This window comes from Lemur catta, chromosome 1, assembly GCF_020740605.2.
Source record: "Lemur catta isolate mLemCat1 chromosome 1, mLemCat1.pri, whole genome shotgun sequence".
NCBI classification, from domain to species: Eukaryota; Metazoa; Chordata; class Mammalia; order Primates; family Lemuridae; genus Lemur; species Lemur catta.
The window spans coordinates 241348638-241361662 of record NC_059128.1 but is presented as its reverse complement, the minus strand read 5'-3'; the positions used below and the strand labels follow the sequence as shown (position 1 = coordinate 241361662).

General features: G+C 43.7%; 1 protein-coding gene and 1 pseudogene across 1 annotated transcript in view; both read left to right on the top strand.

Moving 5' to 3' along the window:
• LOC123630601 (transmembrane protein 45A-like) overlaps window positions 1–13025 on the top strand; it is a 75449-nt gene that overhangs the window by 27715 nt on the left and 34709 nt on the right. The gene's annotated exons all lie outside the window — the stretch shown is intronic.
• On the top strand, window positions 3099–4151 carry LOC123630600 (annotated as a pseudogene).

Sequence of the window (13025 nt, the reverse complement as noted above, 5' to 3'; positions counted from 1 at the left end):
GATGGAGTTGGAAGAAGCATTGGAAATCATCCTTGAGCAATGGTTCCAAGCTTATCAAATATGAAGTAGACTCATATTTAGTATCAGAAGATTTCTAGGATCCCTGTCCATCTCATCCTGCAATTTGATTGTGGCTGTACTTTTAGTATTTGTTGACTGAGAAAAAAGATATACCCATACCGACTCATGTGGCCTCTTGCAATCGAACCTTGCCCAAAAATCCTCAGCTCAGCTGATGGAACCACCAGCATATTAGACCAAATTTTTAATTGTATAAATAAGGCATAGGAACACTTTTGGTTAAAAAATAGCCTGGGTATAATTCAGAAAAGCAGAGGATGTTCAAATAGAGATTTGAAAATATTCAGAAGTCACAACCAAGTCAACTCATGACACTGAGTTAGAGACACTGGGAACTGCTTGAGAAATCTCCACCCTGAGCTGTTGCAATGTTCATTATCCCATGGAAATCCCTTCACAGATTGCCAGATAAAATACAGAATGCTTAGTGAAATTTAAATCTCAAATAAACAACCTGTGCAATATGTGGAACATATTGATGCTAAAAATTTACTAGTTGCTTATGTGAAATTTAAGTTCCACTGAGTGTTCTGAACTTTTGTTGTTATTGTCTAACTGTGCACACTGTACCTTGATGCTAAAAATTTACTAGTTGCTTATGTGAAATTTAAGTTCCACTGTGTGTTCTGAACTTTTGTTGTTATTGCCTAACTGTGCACACTGTACCTTGATGCTAAAAATTTACTAGTTGCTTATGTGAAATTTAAGTTTTACTGAAGTGTTCTGAACTTTCGTTGTTATTGCCTAACTGTGTACACTGTACCTTTAGATGTCCATGCTGGTGCCTAGTGCTAAAGGATAGGAACTGAAAACATAGGTGACAGTTCTACACAGCTGTTTACACAGATTACTGACATGTTTTTCTCGGGACCTTTCAGATCTCTGTTTAAGGCTGTAAGGCTGGGTGTTTGGTTTTCTCCAGGAGTCTTGGTCTTTTTCATGGGTGTGCAACCCAACTTGGGCAGTGGCAGCCCAGAGGCAGTTACTCATTTATTCCCTTTGTTCATTTTCATTTACCTTGAAGTTTTGTCATGAACTTGTATACCTGACCTTCTGTGAAGTGGGGGCAGAATCAAAAGGGTGGATTTCATTGGCTGAAGTAATGACTTGAAGGGTCAAATCATGGGACATGGGAGAGGCAGAAGGGAAGGAGACTGTAATTCACTTAGACCCCTCATTTTCCGGTACAGGAGTCAGAGCATTTTCCATGGAGCATGGTGGGCTATAAAACTCTCCACCTTTTCTTATCTGAATTTGAATTTAAAGGAGACTGGAGTTTAGATGCCTGTCTCAGTGTCGTTTTCTTTTTCTCACACACACACACACACAAATGATTGTGCGTGTGTGTGTTTGTGTGTGTTTGTGTGTGTGTATATATATGTATATATATATATATATATATATATAGAGAGAGAGAGAGAGAGAGATAAGGAATTAGCTCATGTGATACTGGGGGCTGGCAAGTCTGGAATCTGCAGGCTGGCATGTTGACCCAGGGAGGAGTTGTTGCAATCTCAAGTGTGCAGGCAGAGTAGAGGGAGGATTCTTTCCTCCTTGAGGAGACCTCAGTCTTTTCTCTCAAGGCCTTCAACTGATTCAGTGATTCTTGCTCCTTCCACCTCCATCTGCCTGTATGGAGGGTGGTCTGCCTCACTCAAAATCTACTGATTTAAATGTGAATCACATCTAAAAAATACCTTCATGGTAACATCTAATCTGGTCTTTGAGAAAAAACTGGGTCATGATTTAGCCAAGTTGACACATAAAATAAATGGTCACAATTTTGAAGCTAATCAAAGTCATCACATTATTTGATCCCTAATATTTTAGTATGTATCTCTACAAAGCAGAAATTCTTTTTAAAAACTGAAGCACAGTATTACCATCACCTTAATGAAATTTTAAAAATCCTGAATTATTTTTGTTGGAATTAGGATCCAGATAAGGCCTATACCTTGCAATTATAGATATCACTCTGAAGTCTTTTGGGATCCATAGGTTCTTTCTTTATCTCCTTTTTGTTTTTCTCACAATTTGTCTGTTGCAGAAACTATTTTGTCCTTTAGAACTTTGCATCATATGAATTTTACTGATTACATCCTCATGATGTCATTTAACATGTTCACCTGTATTTACCATAAATTGGTAATTACATAGATAGATTAGATCACATCCAGGTTCAATTTTTTTTCTGCAAGAAAACTTTGGGCATATCTTGGTGGGTTGTCTCTTTTTGGGATGTTAGCAGTCCTTGATTAACATTGCCTGACTTTATTAATTCATTTTGTAAAATTCTAAATTCTGTCATTTCTTCTTGCATTTATTAGTTGGAATATATGTATAAAGAGGAATTTCCCCCTGTCAATCATTTGGGTACAGTTCTTCCTTGTTCATTATCCTAGTTTTTCCCAAATTGGGGTTGATAAACTCCCGGGAGTCTGCTGACATGGTTGTGTGTGTGTGTGTGTGTGTGTGTGTGTGTGTATGTGAAAGAAAGAGAGAGGTCTGTAAGCTTTCTAATAGTCTAATTCTGAATTTACCTCAACAATGATTGAGAAATATTATAAGCATATCTGGATCATCTAGATGAGCATCTTATATCAAGGTTCAACCAATGATCTCAGGGCTGGAGTTTGCATCTGTATTTAGGATCATGATGGTGGCCAGTAGCATTGCTTTATTAATAATTATCAAGGGTTAATAAATATAGTCTTAATATGCCAAACGACCTTTTAGTGGATTTTAGTTTGAACAGAGAATTTAATCAATTTGAGTCACACAACAATATACATATTTTGGACAAACAGAAAATACACTGTAGCCTTCAGTGCCATAGTCATGCTGTGAAAGGCAATTTATTTTAGCAAAAATCATCTATTAATATTATATTTGATTTGCATTAGTTTATTTGATTTGTGTTGGTTTATAGTTTTGCTTATAATAAATTTGTAAATTTGTTTCATTTTTATAGTTGTCTAAATAAATGTTTTTACTGTTTAAGAAAGTTTATGGGCGCGGCCGCCGAGGCTGGCGAAGCCATGGGCGCCGCGACGCCGCCGGCGGCCGCGGGAAGAGAAATTAAACTTCTAGAGAAACCTAAGGGACAATCTCTGTAACAGATGTTAGCAAAAAATAATCCAGATGCGGTGCAGGTGCTGTAAAATGATACAAAGCTGTCTCTTTGATCCGGAGCGAGCGCCCTCCCCTGGCTACGTCAACGACGTGAACAGCTGCAAGTTAGATGAAGACGACACTGTTAAATTAAAAGGCAAACAGAGCAGCGAATTCCTAGTACAGAAAAATGACCCCCGCGGGAGGGCTTGAGAGCACGCAGGGCAGAGGCAGAGGGACGGGTCCGCAGGAGTCCAGCCGGTCCCACCTGGGGTGGCTCCCGCAGGCGGACTCTGGAGGGGGACACCGTGCGACGGCGCTGTCAGTGGCGTCGGCCCGGCCTCGGCTGCACAGCCCCGCGGGACTCCCGGCCCCCCAGGATGACAGCGGTTCCTGGGCCAGCGCTGCAGGCGGCATCCACCCGACTCAGCCCCTCCCGGAAGGAGGCGGCGCCGGGACACAGGACTGCGCGCTGCCGGCCCGGGAGGAGACCCAGGTCACGTGCGGCGGAGACTCCAGAGCTCCTTCCAGGGCACAGAGTCCTGCCTCGGAAGCACAGGACCAAGTCCTCCAGATACCAGCCCCAGATTACCCTCGGCTTTGGGGGCCGGCTGTAGACAGTGTTGTTCGTGAAGAAAAGGATCACCTTTTCCAGACCCACGCGGAGGATGCGCCCCTGCAGGGAACTCCCCCTGGGGCGGAGGAGCGCGGTTGGAATATGCCCTTCTCGCTAAAGAGAAGCTGGGATTCATTAGACGAGGCCGTGGCAACAGAAGTTCCAAAAACAGGCGGGTCCTGCTCGTGCCATGCCTGTGGGTGACTCAGGGAACAGGCAGGAGGACGCCCCCCTCTCCGACAGAGACGAGGATGCCGAGGCCGTGGACGAGGATGCAGCGGTGGCAGAAGCCCTCGCGGCTTTAGAGGCCGCTACTGCAGGAGACGGGGACGAGGCGGAGTAGGGAAGGGGTCTGCGCAGCAGGTGCTCTGGTGTCACGCTGGGCGCGGAGACGCGTTTGCTCCCTAGACGCAGAGCTGGCGATTGCGCCAGCGCGCACCGTGCGGCCTTACCAATGTTTACATCGCATCTGTTCCAATCGTCGGTACCTGTGCCACACCGCTTGCTAAATATTGCGAGCATCACTGTGTGTGGATGGGCTGTCATTCGGGACGCTAGAATAAAAATCTGAATGAGCCACTGTGCCCACGTCCACGGCAAATGCAGAAATTAAGCAACCTGCTTGCCAGCCCTCAAAGCTCTCCAGAACACCTGGTAGGAGGTTCGTGAGAATGCTCTGAGAGCCCAGGGCTTCGTTCCACAGAGCGTTCTGCTCCGCTAGAAACTCTTTACCTTGCATTGAGAGCCAAACTTGGGACCCAACCTGTAAAAGGCAACTACCCCCCTTAAAGTGCCTAATGTGTCCCCAGAGTATGGCTTAACTTCAGGGGCAATCACCCAGGGAACTAATAACCACTTGTTCAACAGCAAGTTAAGCTCAGCAGCTTTCAGGGTGGAGTAGAAGTCACCAGTAAACAAATGGTTAGTCATTGCTGCGATGTGATTTTAAAACACCTTGACCTTAACTTTTTTGCATTATTACTTTTTAATCTCTTTGGGGAGTGGGGAGGCTGGCCAAACAACTCTTAACACTGCGTGTGTCATATTTGGGTTTAAGTTCATGAATTTCGGAGCAGCAAAGCCATATGTGGAATGTTTTTATGCCATTAAATGTCTGATTCTGATTAAAAAATATATATAAAAAAGAAAGTTTATAACAGAAGCAATTTAAGTCAACATACTGGCTCTGAAAGAATTCTTTTTTGCTCTTTAAAAGTTCTGCATGTTGCTCGAATTTGGGAAATATTGCTTATCTCATGCTTGTTTTCAGCATAATTTGTCTTACTAAGGAGTGACTCCCACTCAGTGTATTTAGAGTCTAAAACTTGTGCCTAGAAACCAACACCCTGGAACACTCAAAGAAAAAAAGTATTCATGAAAGGGTATTTGGGGGCCTCCTCCCCTCCCTGACATCATCTCAAACGACAGAACAGAGGCAGCTGCCTCCTTGTGTATCTTTTACTGGTGCCTTGTAAGGTCTGGTAAGTGGAGACTCTTAGGCCATCCCTACACATTACCAAAACAACTCTTTGGAAAGATAAAAAGCAAACCAAACATCACCTACAGCAGGCTTCTCCAACTTTAGGGTGCTTAGGAGTTACCTGGAATCTTTTAAAATACAGATTCTGAGATCTAACCCTCCCAGGTGAAGCTGCTGACCCGGACACCATACGCTGAGTAACCTGTGTCTAAACAACTCACTGTTTTGTCTTTAGCCACAATCCTTTTTCTTGATTTTTCCTTGGATAATGCATAGAAAACTGTCAGTACAGTGTTTGATACAGAGTCCACATTTGGTATTGTTCATTGTTCTTGTTAGGGTTCTTACTGTTAGTTTTTGGGGCATGGGTAAGGGTGGAAATGACAAGAAAGAAGACGGAGCTTTGGAGACGGACAGGCCTGAGTTCAGACCCAGCTTTGCCAATTATAAGCTATTTGACCTGGGCAAGGTTTTTAACCTTTCTAAGTCTCTGGATCCTTTCAATGTAAAATGGGGAGAAAAACACTCCTCATGGAATTGAGAGCATTCTAGACAGCTCTTCGAGAACTGGGTGCTCAATAAATGTCATTTTTCTTCCTTTGTCCCTTTTGGATGTAGACTTAGGGTTGAGTCTTGGTTCTGTCACACCACTATCGTGAGTCTCATTATAATCCCTGTGAAATGCAGCTCTTTATTATTGTATTTGAAATGGGGATAATAATTATGAGGATGAAATTAATTGGTGCACGTAAAATGTCTTGGCACATACTAGGAACCAGGTCATTATGGGCTCTCTCTCCCCTCCCTCCCTTCACTTACTGGGGCAGTTGGCAAGGCCAGCCAAGCTCAGGCACCAGCTGCGAGATCGGGCCCAGAGCTTTCAGTTCCAGTTGACTAGAATCACCCGGAGGGCTTACGAGAGACACAGAAATATTCCCAGGCCTCACACCCAGAGATTCCGATTTGATAGGTCTGGGGAGCAGACAGCGCGGTTGTATTTCATGCTTCCCCAGGTGTTTCACATAGGCAGCCCGGCTGAGAATCGCTGCTCTAGAGACAGGGAAGGCTTGATCACTATCAGATGGCTCTTAGCATTCCTCACGTCCGCATCGCACACCACACCTTTTCCACCCCCAGCTCCAGCTCCAGCTCCAGCTCCAGCCTTTCTGATCATTTCCTCTCACACCCTGCCCTGTCTGTACACCCCAGCGCGAGGAGACGTGCGACTCTGACCCGACTGCTCCCCTTCTCCTGGCATGTTGCAGGGAGCACCTCGGAGCCCTCGCAGCAGGGCGGGGTGGGGAGGCCGAGCTCAGTGGGGCTCCTCCCTCCCTCACGCCCTGGACACAGGGCTCCTTTGGGTCCTGCCTGGGGACGAATAAGACACCTCTCTGGGGACCTTTGTGGCATGTGAAGCAAAGACAATCTGTGACATTAGGCAATGCCTACTATGTGGCAAGAACCTTGTATTATGTCTGCTTTCTTTAGCTCTATAAGGTAGTTTTATTATTAATAATGCCATCATTCCCATTTTTAGAAGAAACTGAGGCAAAGTTAAATAAAATGCCCCAGGTCAAACCCATAATGGTCTTTGTATTCGAGTTGTCTGATTCTAGAATCTGGGCTCTTAACAATCCCCTAGGAGTAATTTAAAAATGATACCTGGCCCACCCATACTAATTGCAGCAGGATCTGGAGGGGTCAGGCCCAGACCCTGGTAGTTGTCATGGGCTCTTGGAGGGATTCTGATGTGCAGCCAGGCTTGAGAACCGGACAACGCTATGCTCTTCTGTCTCCTGTGCTTCCGAGAGGAAAATGACAATTATCTGTTTTTAATTTAGTTTTCTTTGATTTCTAGTGAATTTAGCATCTTTTCATAGGGTTTTGCCTTGTGTTGAGTTTTGTATTATACTCTCCCTATTACTAGGTGGAGCAATTTTTATTTTTTCTTTTTCTTTTTATTTAAATAGATTTAGGGAGTACAAGTGGTTTTTTTGTTACATGGCTGAATTGCATAGTGGAGAAATCTATGCATTTAATATACCCGTCACCTGAATAGCGTACATTCTACCCAATAGGTAATTTTTCATCCTGCACCCCCTCCTAACCTCTGAGTCTCCAGTGTCCACTAAATCACTCTGTATGACCACGCATACCCATTGCTTAGCTCCCACTTCTAAGTGAGAACATGTGGTATTTTGTTTTTTGTGCCTGGGATACTTCACTTAGAATAATGGCCTCCAATTCTATCCACCTTGCTGCAAAAGACATTATTTCATCCTTTTTGATGGCTTAGTAGTAGTCCATGGTGTATATATATATATATATATATATATATATATATATATATATATATATATACCGCATTGCCTTTATCCACTCCTCAGTGGGTGGGCACTTATGCTCGTTCCATATCTTTGCAATTGTGAATTCTGCTACGATAAACATATGGGTGCAAGTGTCTTTTTTATAAAATGACTTCTTTTCCTTTGGGTAGATTTCTAATAGTGGGCTTGCTTGATTGAATAGTAGATCTACTTTTAGTTCTTTGAGAAATCTACATACTGTTTTCCGTAGACGTTGTACTAATTTACATTCCCACCAACAGTGTATTAGTGTTCACTTTTCGCAGCATCCAGGCCAGCATCTATTGTTTTTTGACTTTTATATAATGGCCATTCTGACAGGGGTAACGTGATTTCTCATGGTGGTTTTAATTTGCATTCCCCTAATGATTAGTGAGGTTCAGCATTTTTTCATATGTTTCTTGGCCATTTGTTTCTCTTCTTTTGAAAAATGTCTGTTCATTTCTTTTCCCACTTTTTAATGGGGTTATTTATTTTTTCCTTGCTGATTTGTTTAAGTTCCTTATAGATTCTGGATATTAGGCCTTTGTCCAATGTATAGCTTGTGAATATTTCCTACCAATCTGTAGGTTATCTGTTTACCCTGTTTATTATTTCTTATGCTGTGCAGAAGCTTTTTGTAATTAAGCCCCATTTATTTATTTTTGTTTTTGTTGTACTTGCTTTCATGGTATTAGTCATAAATTCTTTAGCTAGGCCAATGCCAAGGATAGTGTTTCCTAAATTTTCTTCTAATATTTTTATAGTTTCAGGTCTTACATTGAAGTCTTTAATCCGTCTTGACTTAATTTTAGTATATAGTGAGAGATAGGGATCCAGTTTCATTCTTCTGCATGAGGCTATGCTATTCTCTCAGCACCATTTACTGAATAGGGTGTACTTTCCCCAGTGTATACTTTTGTCAGTTTAGGTATTTGGCTTTATCTCTATTCCATTGGTCTGTGTGTCTACTTTTACACTAGTACTGTGCTGTTTTAGTTACTGTAACCTTGTAGTATAATTTGAAGTCACATAATCTTACGCCTCTAGATTTGTTCTTTTTGCTCAGGATTGCTTTGCCTATTCATGCTCTTTTTTGGTTCCATATGAATTTTAGGGTTGTTTTTTCTAAATCTGTGAAAAATGACATTGCTATTTTGATAGGAATTGCATTGAATCTGTAGATTACTTTGGACAGTATGGACATTTTAACAATATTGATTCTTCCAATCCATGAACATGGAATGCTTTTCCATTTGTTTCTGTCATCTGCTTTTGCCCCACAGATATGTTGATCCATAGATTAATATTGAGATATAGATGTTGCCCCATAGAAATATTGCTCCATAGAGATATTGCTATATAGGGACAGAAATGATTTCAGGAGTTTTGCAAGAGCTTTGCCCTGAAGGGATATGTGAATGTGTTAGTTCCCATATCAAAAGCTGCCTCGCCTCAGGAGGGCATCTCAAAGGTCAGTGGCAGCTGCTTTCCAAGGTGATGCTGCAATCTCAAACCTGTGGCTTTTGCCTGCTTTGTAAGACAAAGCAAGCTTGCATGGAGCCACAGGATGAGAGCTGATCAGAGTGCCCACCTGACAGAGAGACACCTGTGGCTAAAACTAATTATTAGCCCAAGGGACAGTCCCTGCAAAATGTCTATGAGGCAACAATCTACAATTTCTTTAATCAGTATTTTCTAGTTCTGTTGTTAGAGATCTTTTCCCTCATTAGTTAAGTATATTCCAGAATATTTCATTTTTTTTGCAGCTATTATAAATAGGATTGAGTTCTTGATTTGATTCTTAATATTTTAAATTATCTATCTTTTTAGTGAATTTTTCATTCATATCCTGAATTATTTTTTGTTTGTCTTGGTTTTCAACCAAGCTTGATCCCATTGACTTACTTGTGATCCATATTTTAATTGAACCCCATTGAGCTTACTTGTGATACATATTTTGAATTCCATATCTGACATTTCAAAATTTCCTTTTCATTGAAGTCTATAGCTAGAGAGTTAGTGTGATCCTTTGGGGGTGTCGAGAGAGCCTGATTTTTTCATATTGCTAGAGATCTTATGCTGATTCCTTATCATCTGAAACCTCTTCCCTCAGCTCAAAACAGATAGTGTTGTGGTTCACCTGTTCTTCTCTGCTGGGAACTCTGCTGATCAATGTAGAGAGGGAGAGGTAGGTACACTGCCTTTCAGCTTGTGTAGGTGATTTCGGTCATTTGGACCTCAGAACCCTGGGAGGGTGTTCAGGTGCCAGCGTTGGTGGACTGTGTTAGGTAATCCCCAGATCCCAGGCCCCTGGATTGCCTTGTGTCCTGGAGGGGACCAGATGGAAACCAAGCTGGAAAACTTGCCCTCAGGCTTCCCTGAGATCAGTGGCTGACTGTGGTAGTGATGGGTGGGGTGACTTCCTGCTCTGAAAGAATGTTTGGGCAGGAGAAGGGTGTATACACTGTGAGCCTACAACAGGAGGGGCCCCTCATGATGAGATTAGTAAAAGCAGGCAGCTGTGGTGCACATGCTGTTCACATCTCCCTCTGTCAGCCATGATAGTGGTCTCTATCCTTCAGAGGCACAAAAGTGTCCAGATTCCCAGTACCCACCCTGACCCAGCTACAGCAGAGGTGGTCGGGGCAGCTCAATCCACTGTGTGCAAAGCTACCAGACTAGCTGTGGGCTGTAGCTGAAATGCTCCTGCAGGGGAGGTGTGGTTGTGGCAGGGACTTGCCTCCAGGGAGGGTAGGCTCCTTCCGGAAGAGACAGGCAGCTTGGAGAGAGGACTGCTAGCCCTGACCTCCCTCAGGGGAGCTGGTAGCTTTAGTCTTTGGGGAATGCCAAAGTGATCGCTATGGCTTTTTAGAGGGAAGGGAGTGCACCTCAAGCTCCATGGAATCCTGGGTGTAACAGGTGTTGTGTTAGAGGCAGGGCACAGTGATCATAGTACTAGTGGAAGTGTACCCCCATGCAAACCTAGATCTGGCCATCCTGCAACATACTGGTGCCAGTAGCTTATAGCTTGGTAGTAGAGGTGGCTATGTCTGCAGCACTGGGTGGTTTGAGATGGAGAGGTCCCTGTTCCCAGGTCCCCCGTGGGATAACCAGCTTTAAGCTCCCAAAATTGCACCTTAGGCCTGTGACCGGAGAGAGTAGAGCCTCCTCCAGGCAAACAATACACAGGGAGTGCCGTCTGCTTGCATCTCAGTCTCACTGCAGCTTGTAGCAGGGTGGTGGCAATTGTCCTAAGAATAGGTAGGAGAGCTTGGGCTCCCCTGTTCCTCTTCAGCTGGGAAAGGCTGCATTGCATCAGCCTGAACTCAGCCTGAGGGTGAGGTGTTGCCCAGCTTTAAACTCCCAAACTGGCTCCTTAGGTCTGTGACCAGAGTGGGTAAGGCCACTTCCAGGTAAACAGTGCGGGCGAGATGCTAGGGGCATACTATCCACTTGTGTCTTGATCTTATTGCAGCTGTAGCAGGGCGGTGGGAATTGTTCTAGGTATGGGTAGGAGAGCTTGGCCTCCGTTGTCCCTTCTCAGCTGGGCAGGGCTGTGTCAGCCTGAATTTAGGTCAAGGGCAGGTTGCTGTCTGGCTTCAAACTCCTGAAATGGCACCCTGTGGCCAGAGAGGGTGGGTCCCTTCTCAGGCAGGCTGTTTGGACAGGAAACTATGTTGTCTGTTCAAGGCTGGGCAGACAACAGCAAGATGTGTGCTGGAAAGGTTCGTCTCCCTGACTCTCCCCAAGCAGGCCGGGGCTGCAGCTGTGTCAAGCCCAAACTCAGCCCAAGGGCACGACACTGTCCAGTGTCAAACTCACAAAATGGCACCTTGGACCTGCAACCAGAACGGCTGAGGCCGCACCCAGACAGGCAGAATGGGTGAGAAACTGTGGAGAATGCTGCCCACTCATGTCTGTCTTGACTGCAGCCCACAGTGGGGCAGTGGAGACCTTCCCAGGGGTGTGTGGGAGCACCTGGGCTCCTCTATCCCTCCTCAGAGGCTTGCAGTGGCTACAGGCATGCCCCTGGTTCCCTGGTGTCTAGGTCTCAGAACGGCACCTGGCTCAAGCTGCTCTAGGTTCAGATGCCTGTGGAGTTCCTCGTGACTTCCCTTTAGGGAACAGTGTCTCTGTATAATCTCCAGGCATCTCCCTGTGTAAGTCCAAGACCTGTGTGTGTCAGGGGTTCTCTTGTAGCCAAGACTGTAAAAGCTCCTGTCGGAAAGTGGAGTCCTGGTGGCTCCTCTCTTACTATTTCACAGCATCCAGGAGCTTCTCCCAGCTGGGCAAGTTGCCCTGATCCCTCTCCTTGCCCACTTTTGGTGCTTCCCATTACTTCCCTGGTGAATCCTAGCATCGTCTCCTCGACAATCGGTTTGAAATTTGAGAGTCTGCTTACTATTCTGTGTCCTGTCTGTGAAGGAGGCACACGCTACTTGCATCTGGTTGGCCATCGTGATCCTAATCCTAGTTGTTCTTTTCTAAACTGATTCCTAATTAAAAAGTTACATTCTGGCCACTCATCCTTTGTCAGTTATATTTATTTCAAATACCATTTCTGTCTATCATGTGTTTTTTAACTCTATGGTACCACTGTGGGAGAGGTATAGGCTCAAGAATGGGTATGAAGCCCAGTTCCAATATTTATCACGAGGATGACCTTGAATATATTACTTAATCTCTGATTGCATCTCAGTCTCTTCATCTGTAAAATAGGGGAGATAACAGTATCTATTTCAGAGGTTTGTTGTGAGGACTAAATGAGTTAAAATGCAGAAAGTTACATGGGTGAAGAGTGGTACACAGAAAGCTAGATAATATTTTGACATATAGAAGTTTTAAGGGGTTTTTTTTGGCTGTTATTCAAGGTAGATTTGAATAGTTTTTGCTTTCATACATGATAATATTTTGATTCCATCTCACATGAAATGAGATATTCAGGGTTTGAATGGTGGATCTGCAAAGTCTTCAGAAATAAGCCTCTTTCAAGTTCACTGCTCCTATCCCTTGGATATGGGCCTTATCCTTGTAATCTGAGATAGTTGCCAAAGCATTAACCATCACAACCACGTTCCAGGCTTCAGGAGAGAAGGAAGGGCAGAAGTAGTGTCTGTTCCCTTCTTTTTATTATTATTTTTTTAAATTATTTAAGACCTTTATTAACAGGTGCTTGCAGTTTGTTGACTTTTTTGAAAAAATCAAGTTGTAAACTTTTATTCCAAATTAAAAATGAAGTTCTTAAAAATCTCAACTTGACCAGATATGAAATAATTTAAAAACCTTTAAAGGTGTATTGAGAAAAACCAGGCTTTTTTAAAAAAAACACGGTCTGTTATTACCAAAAAAGACGTCTTTAGGTAAAAATAATAAAAACCCCATGCTGCAT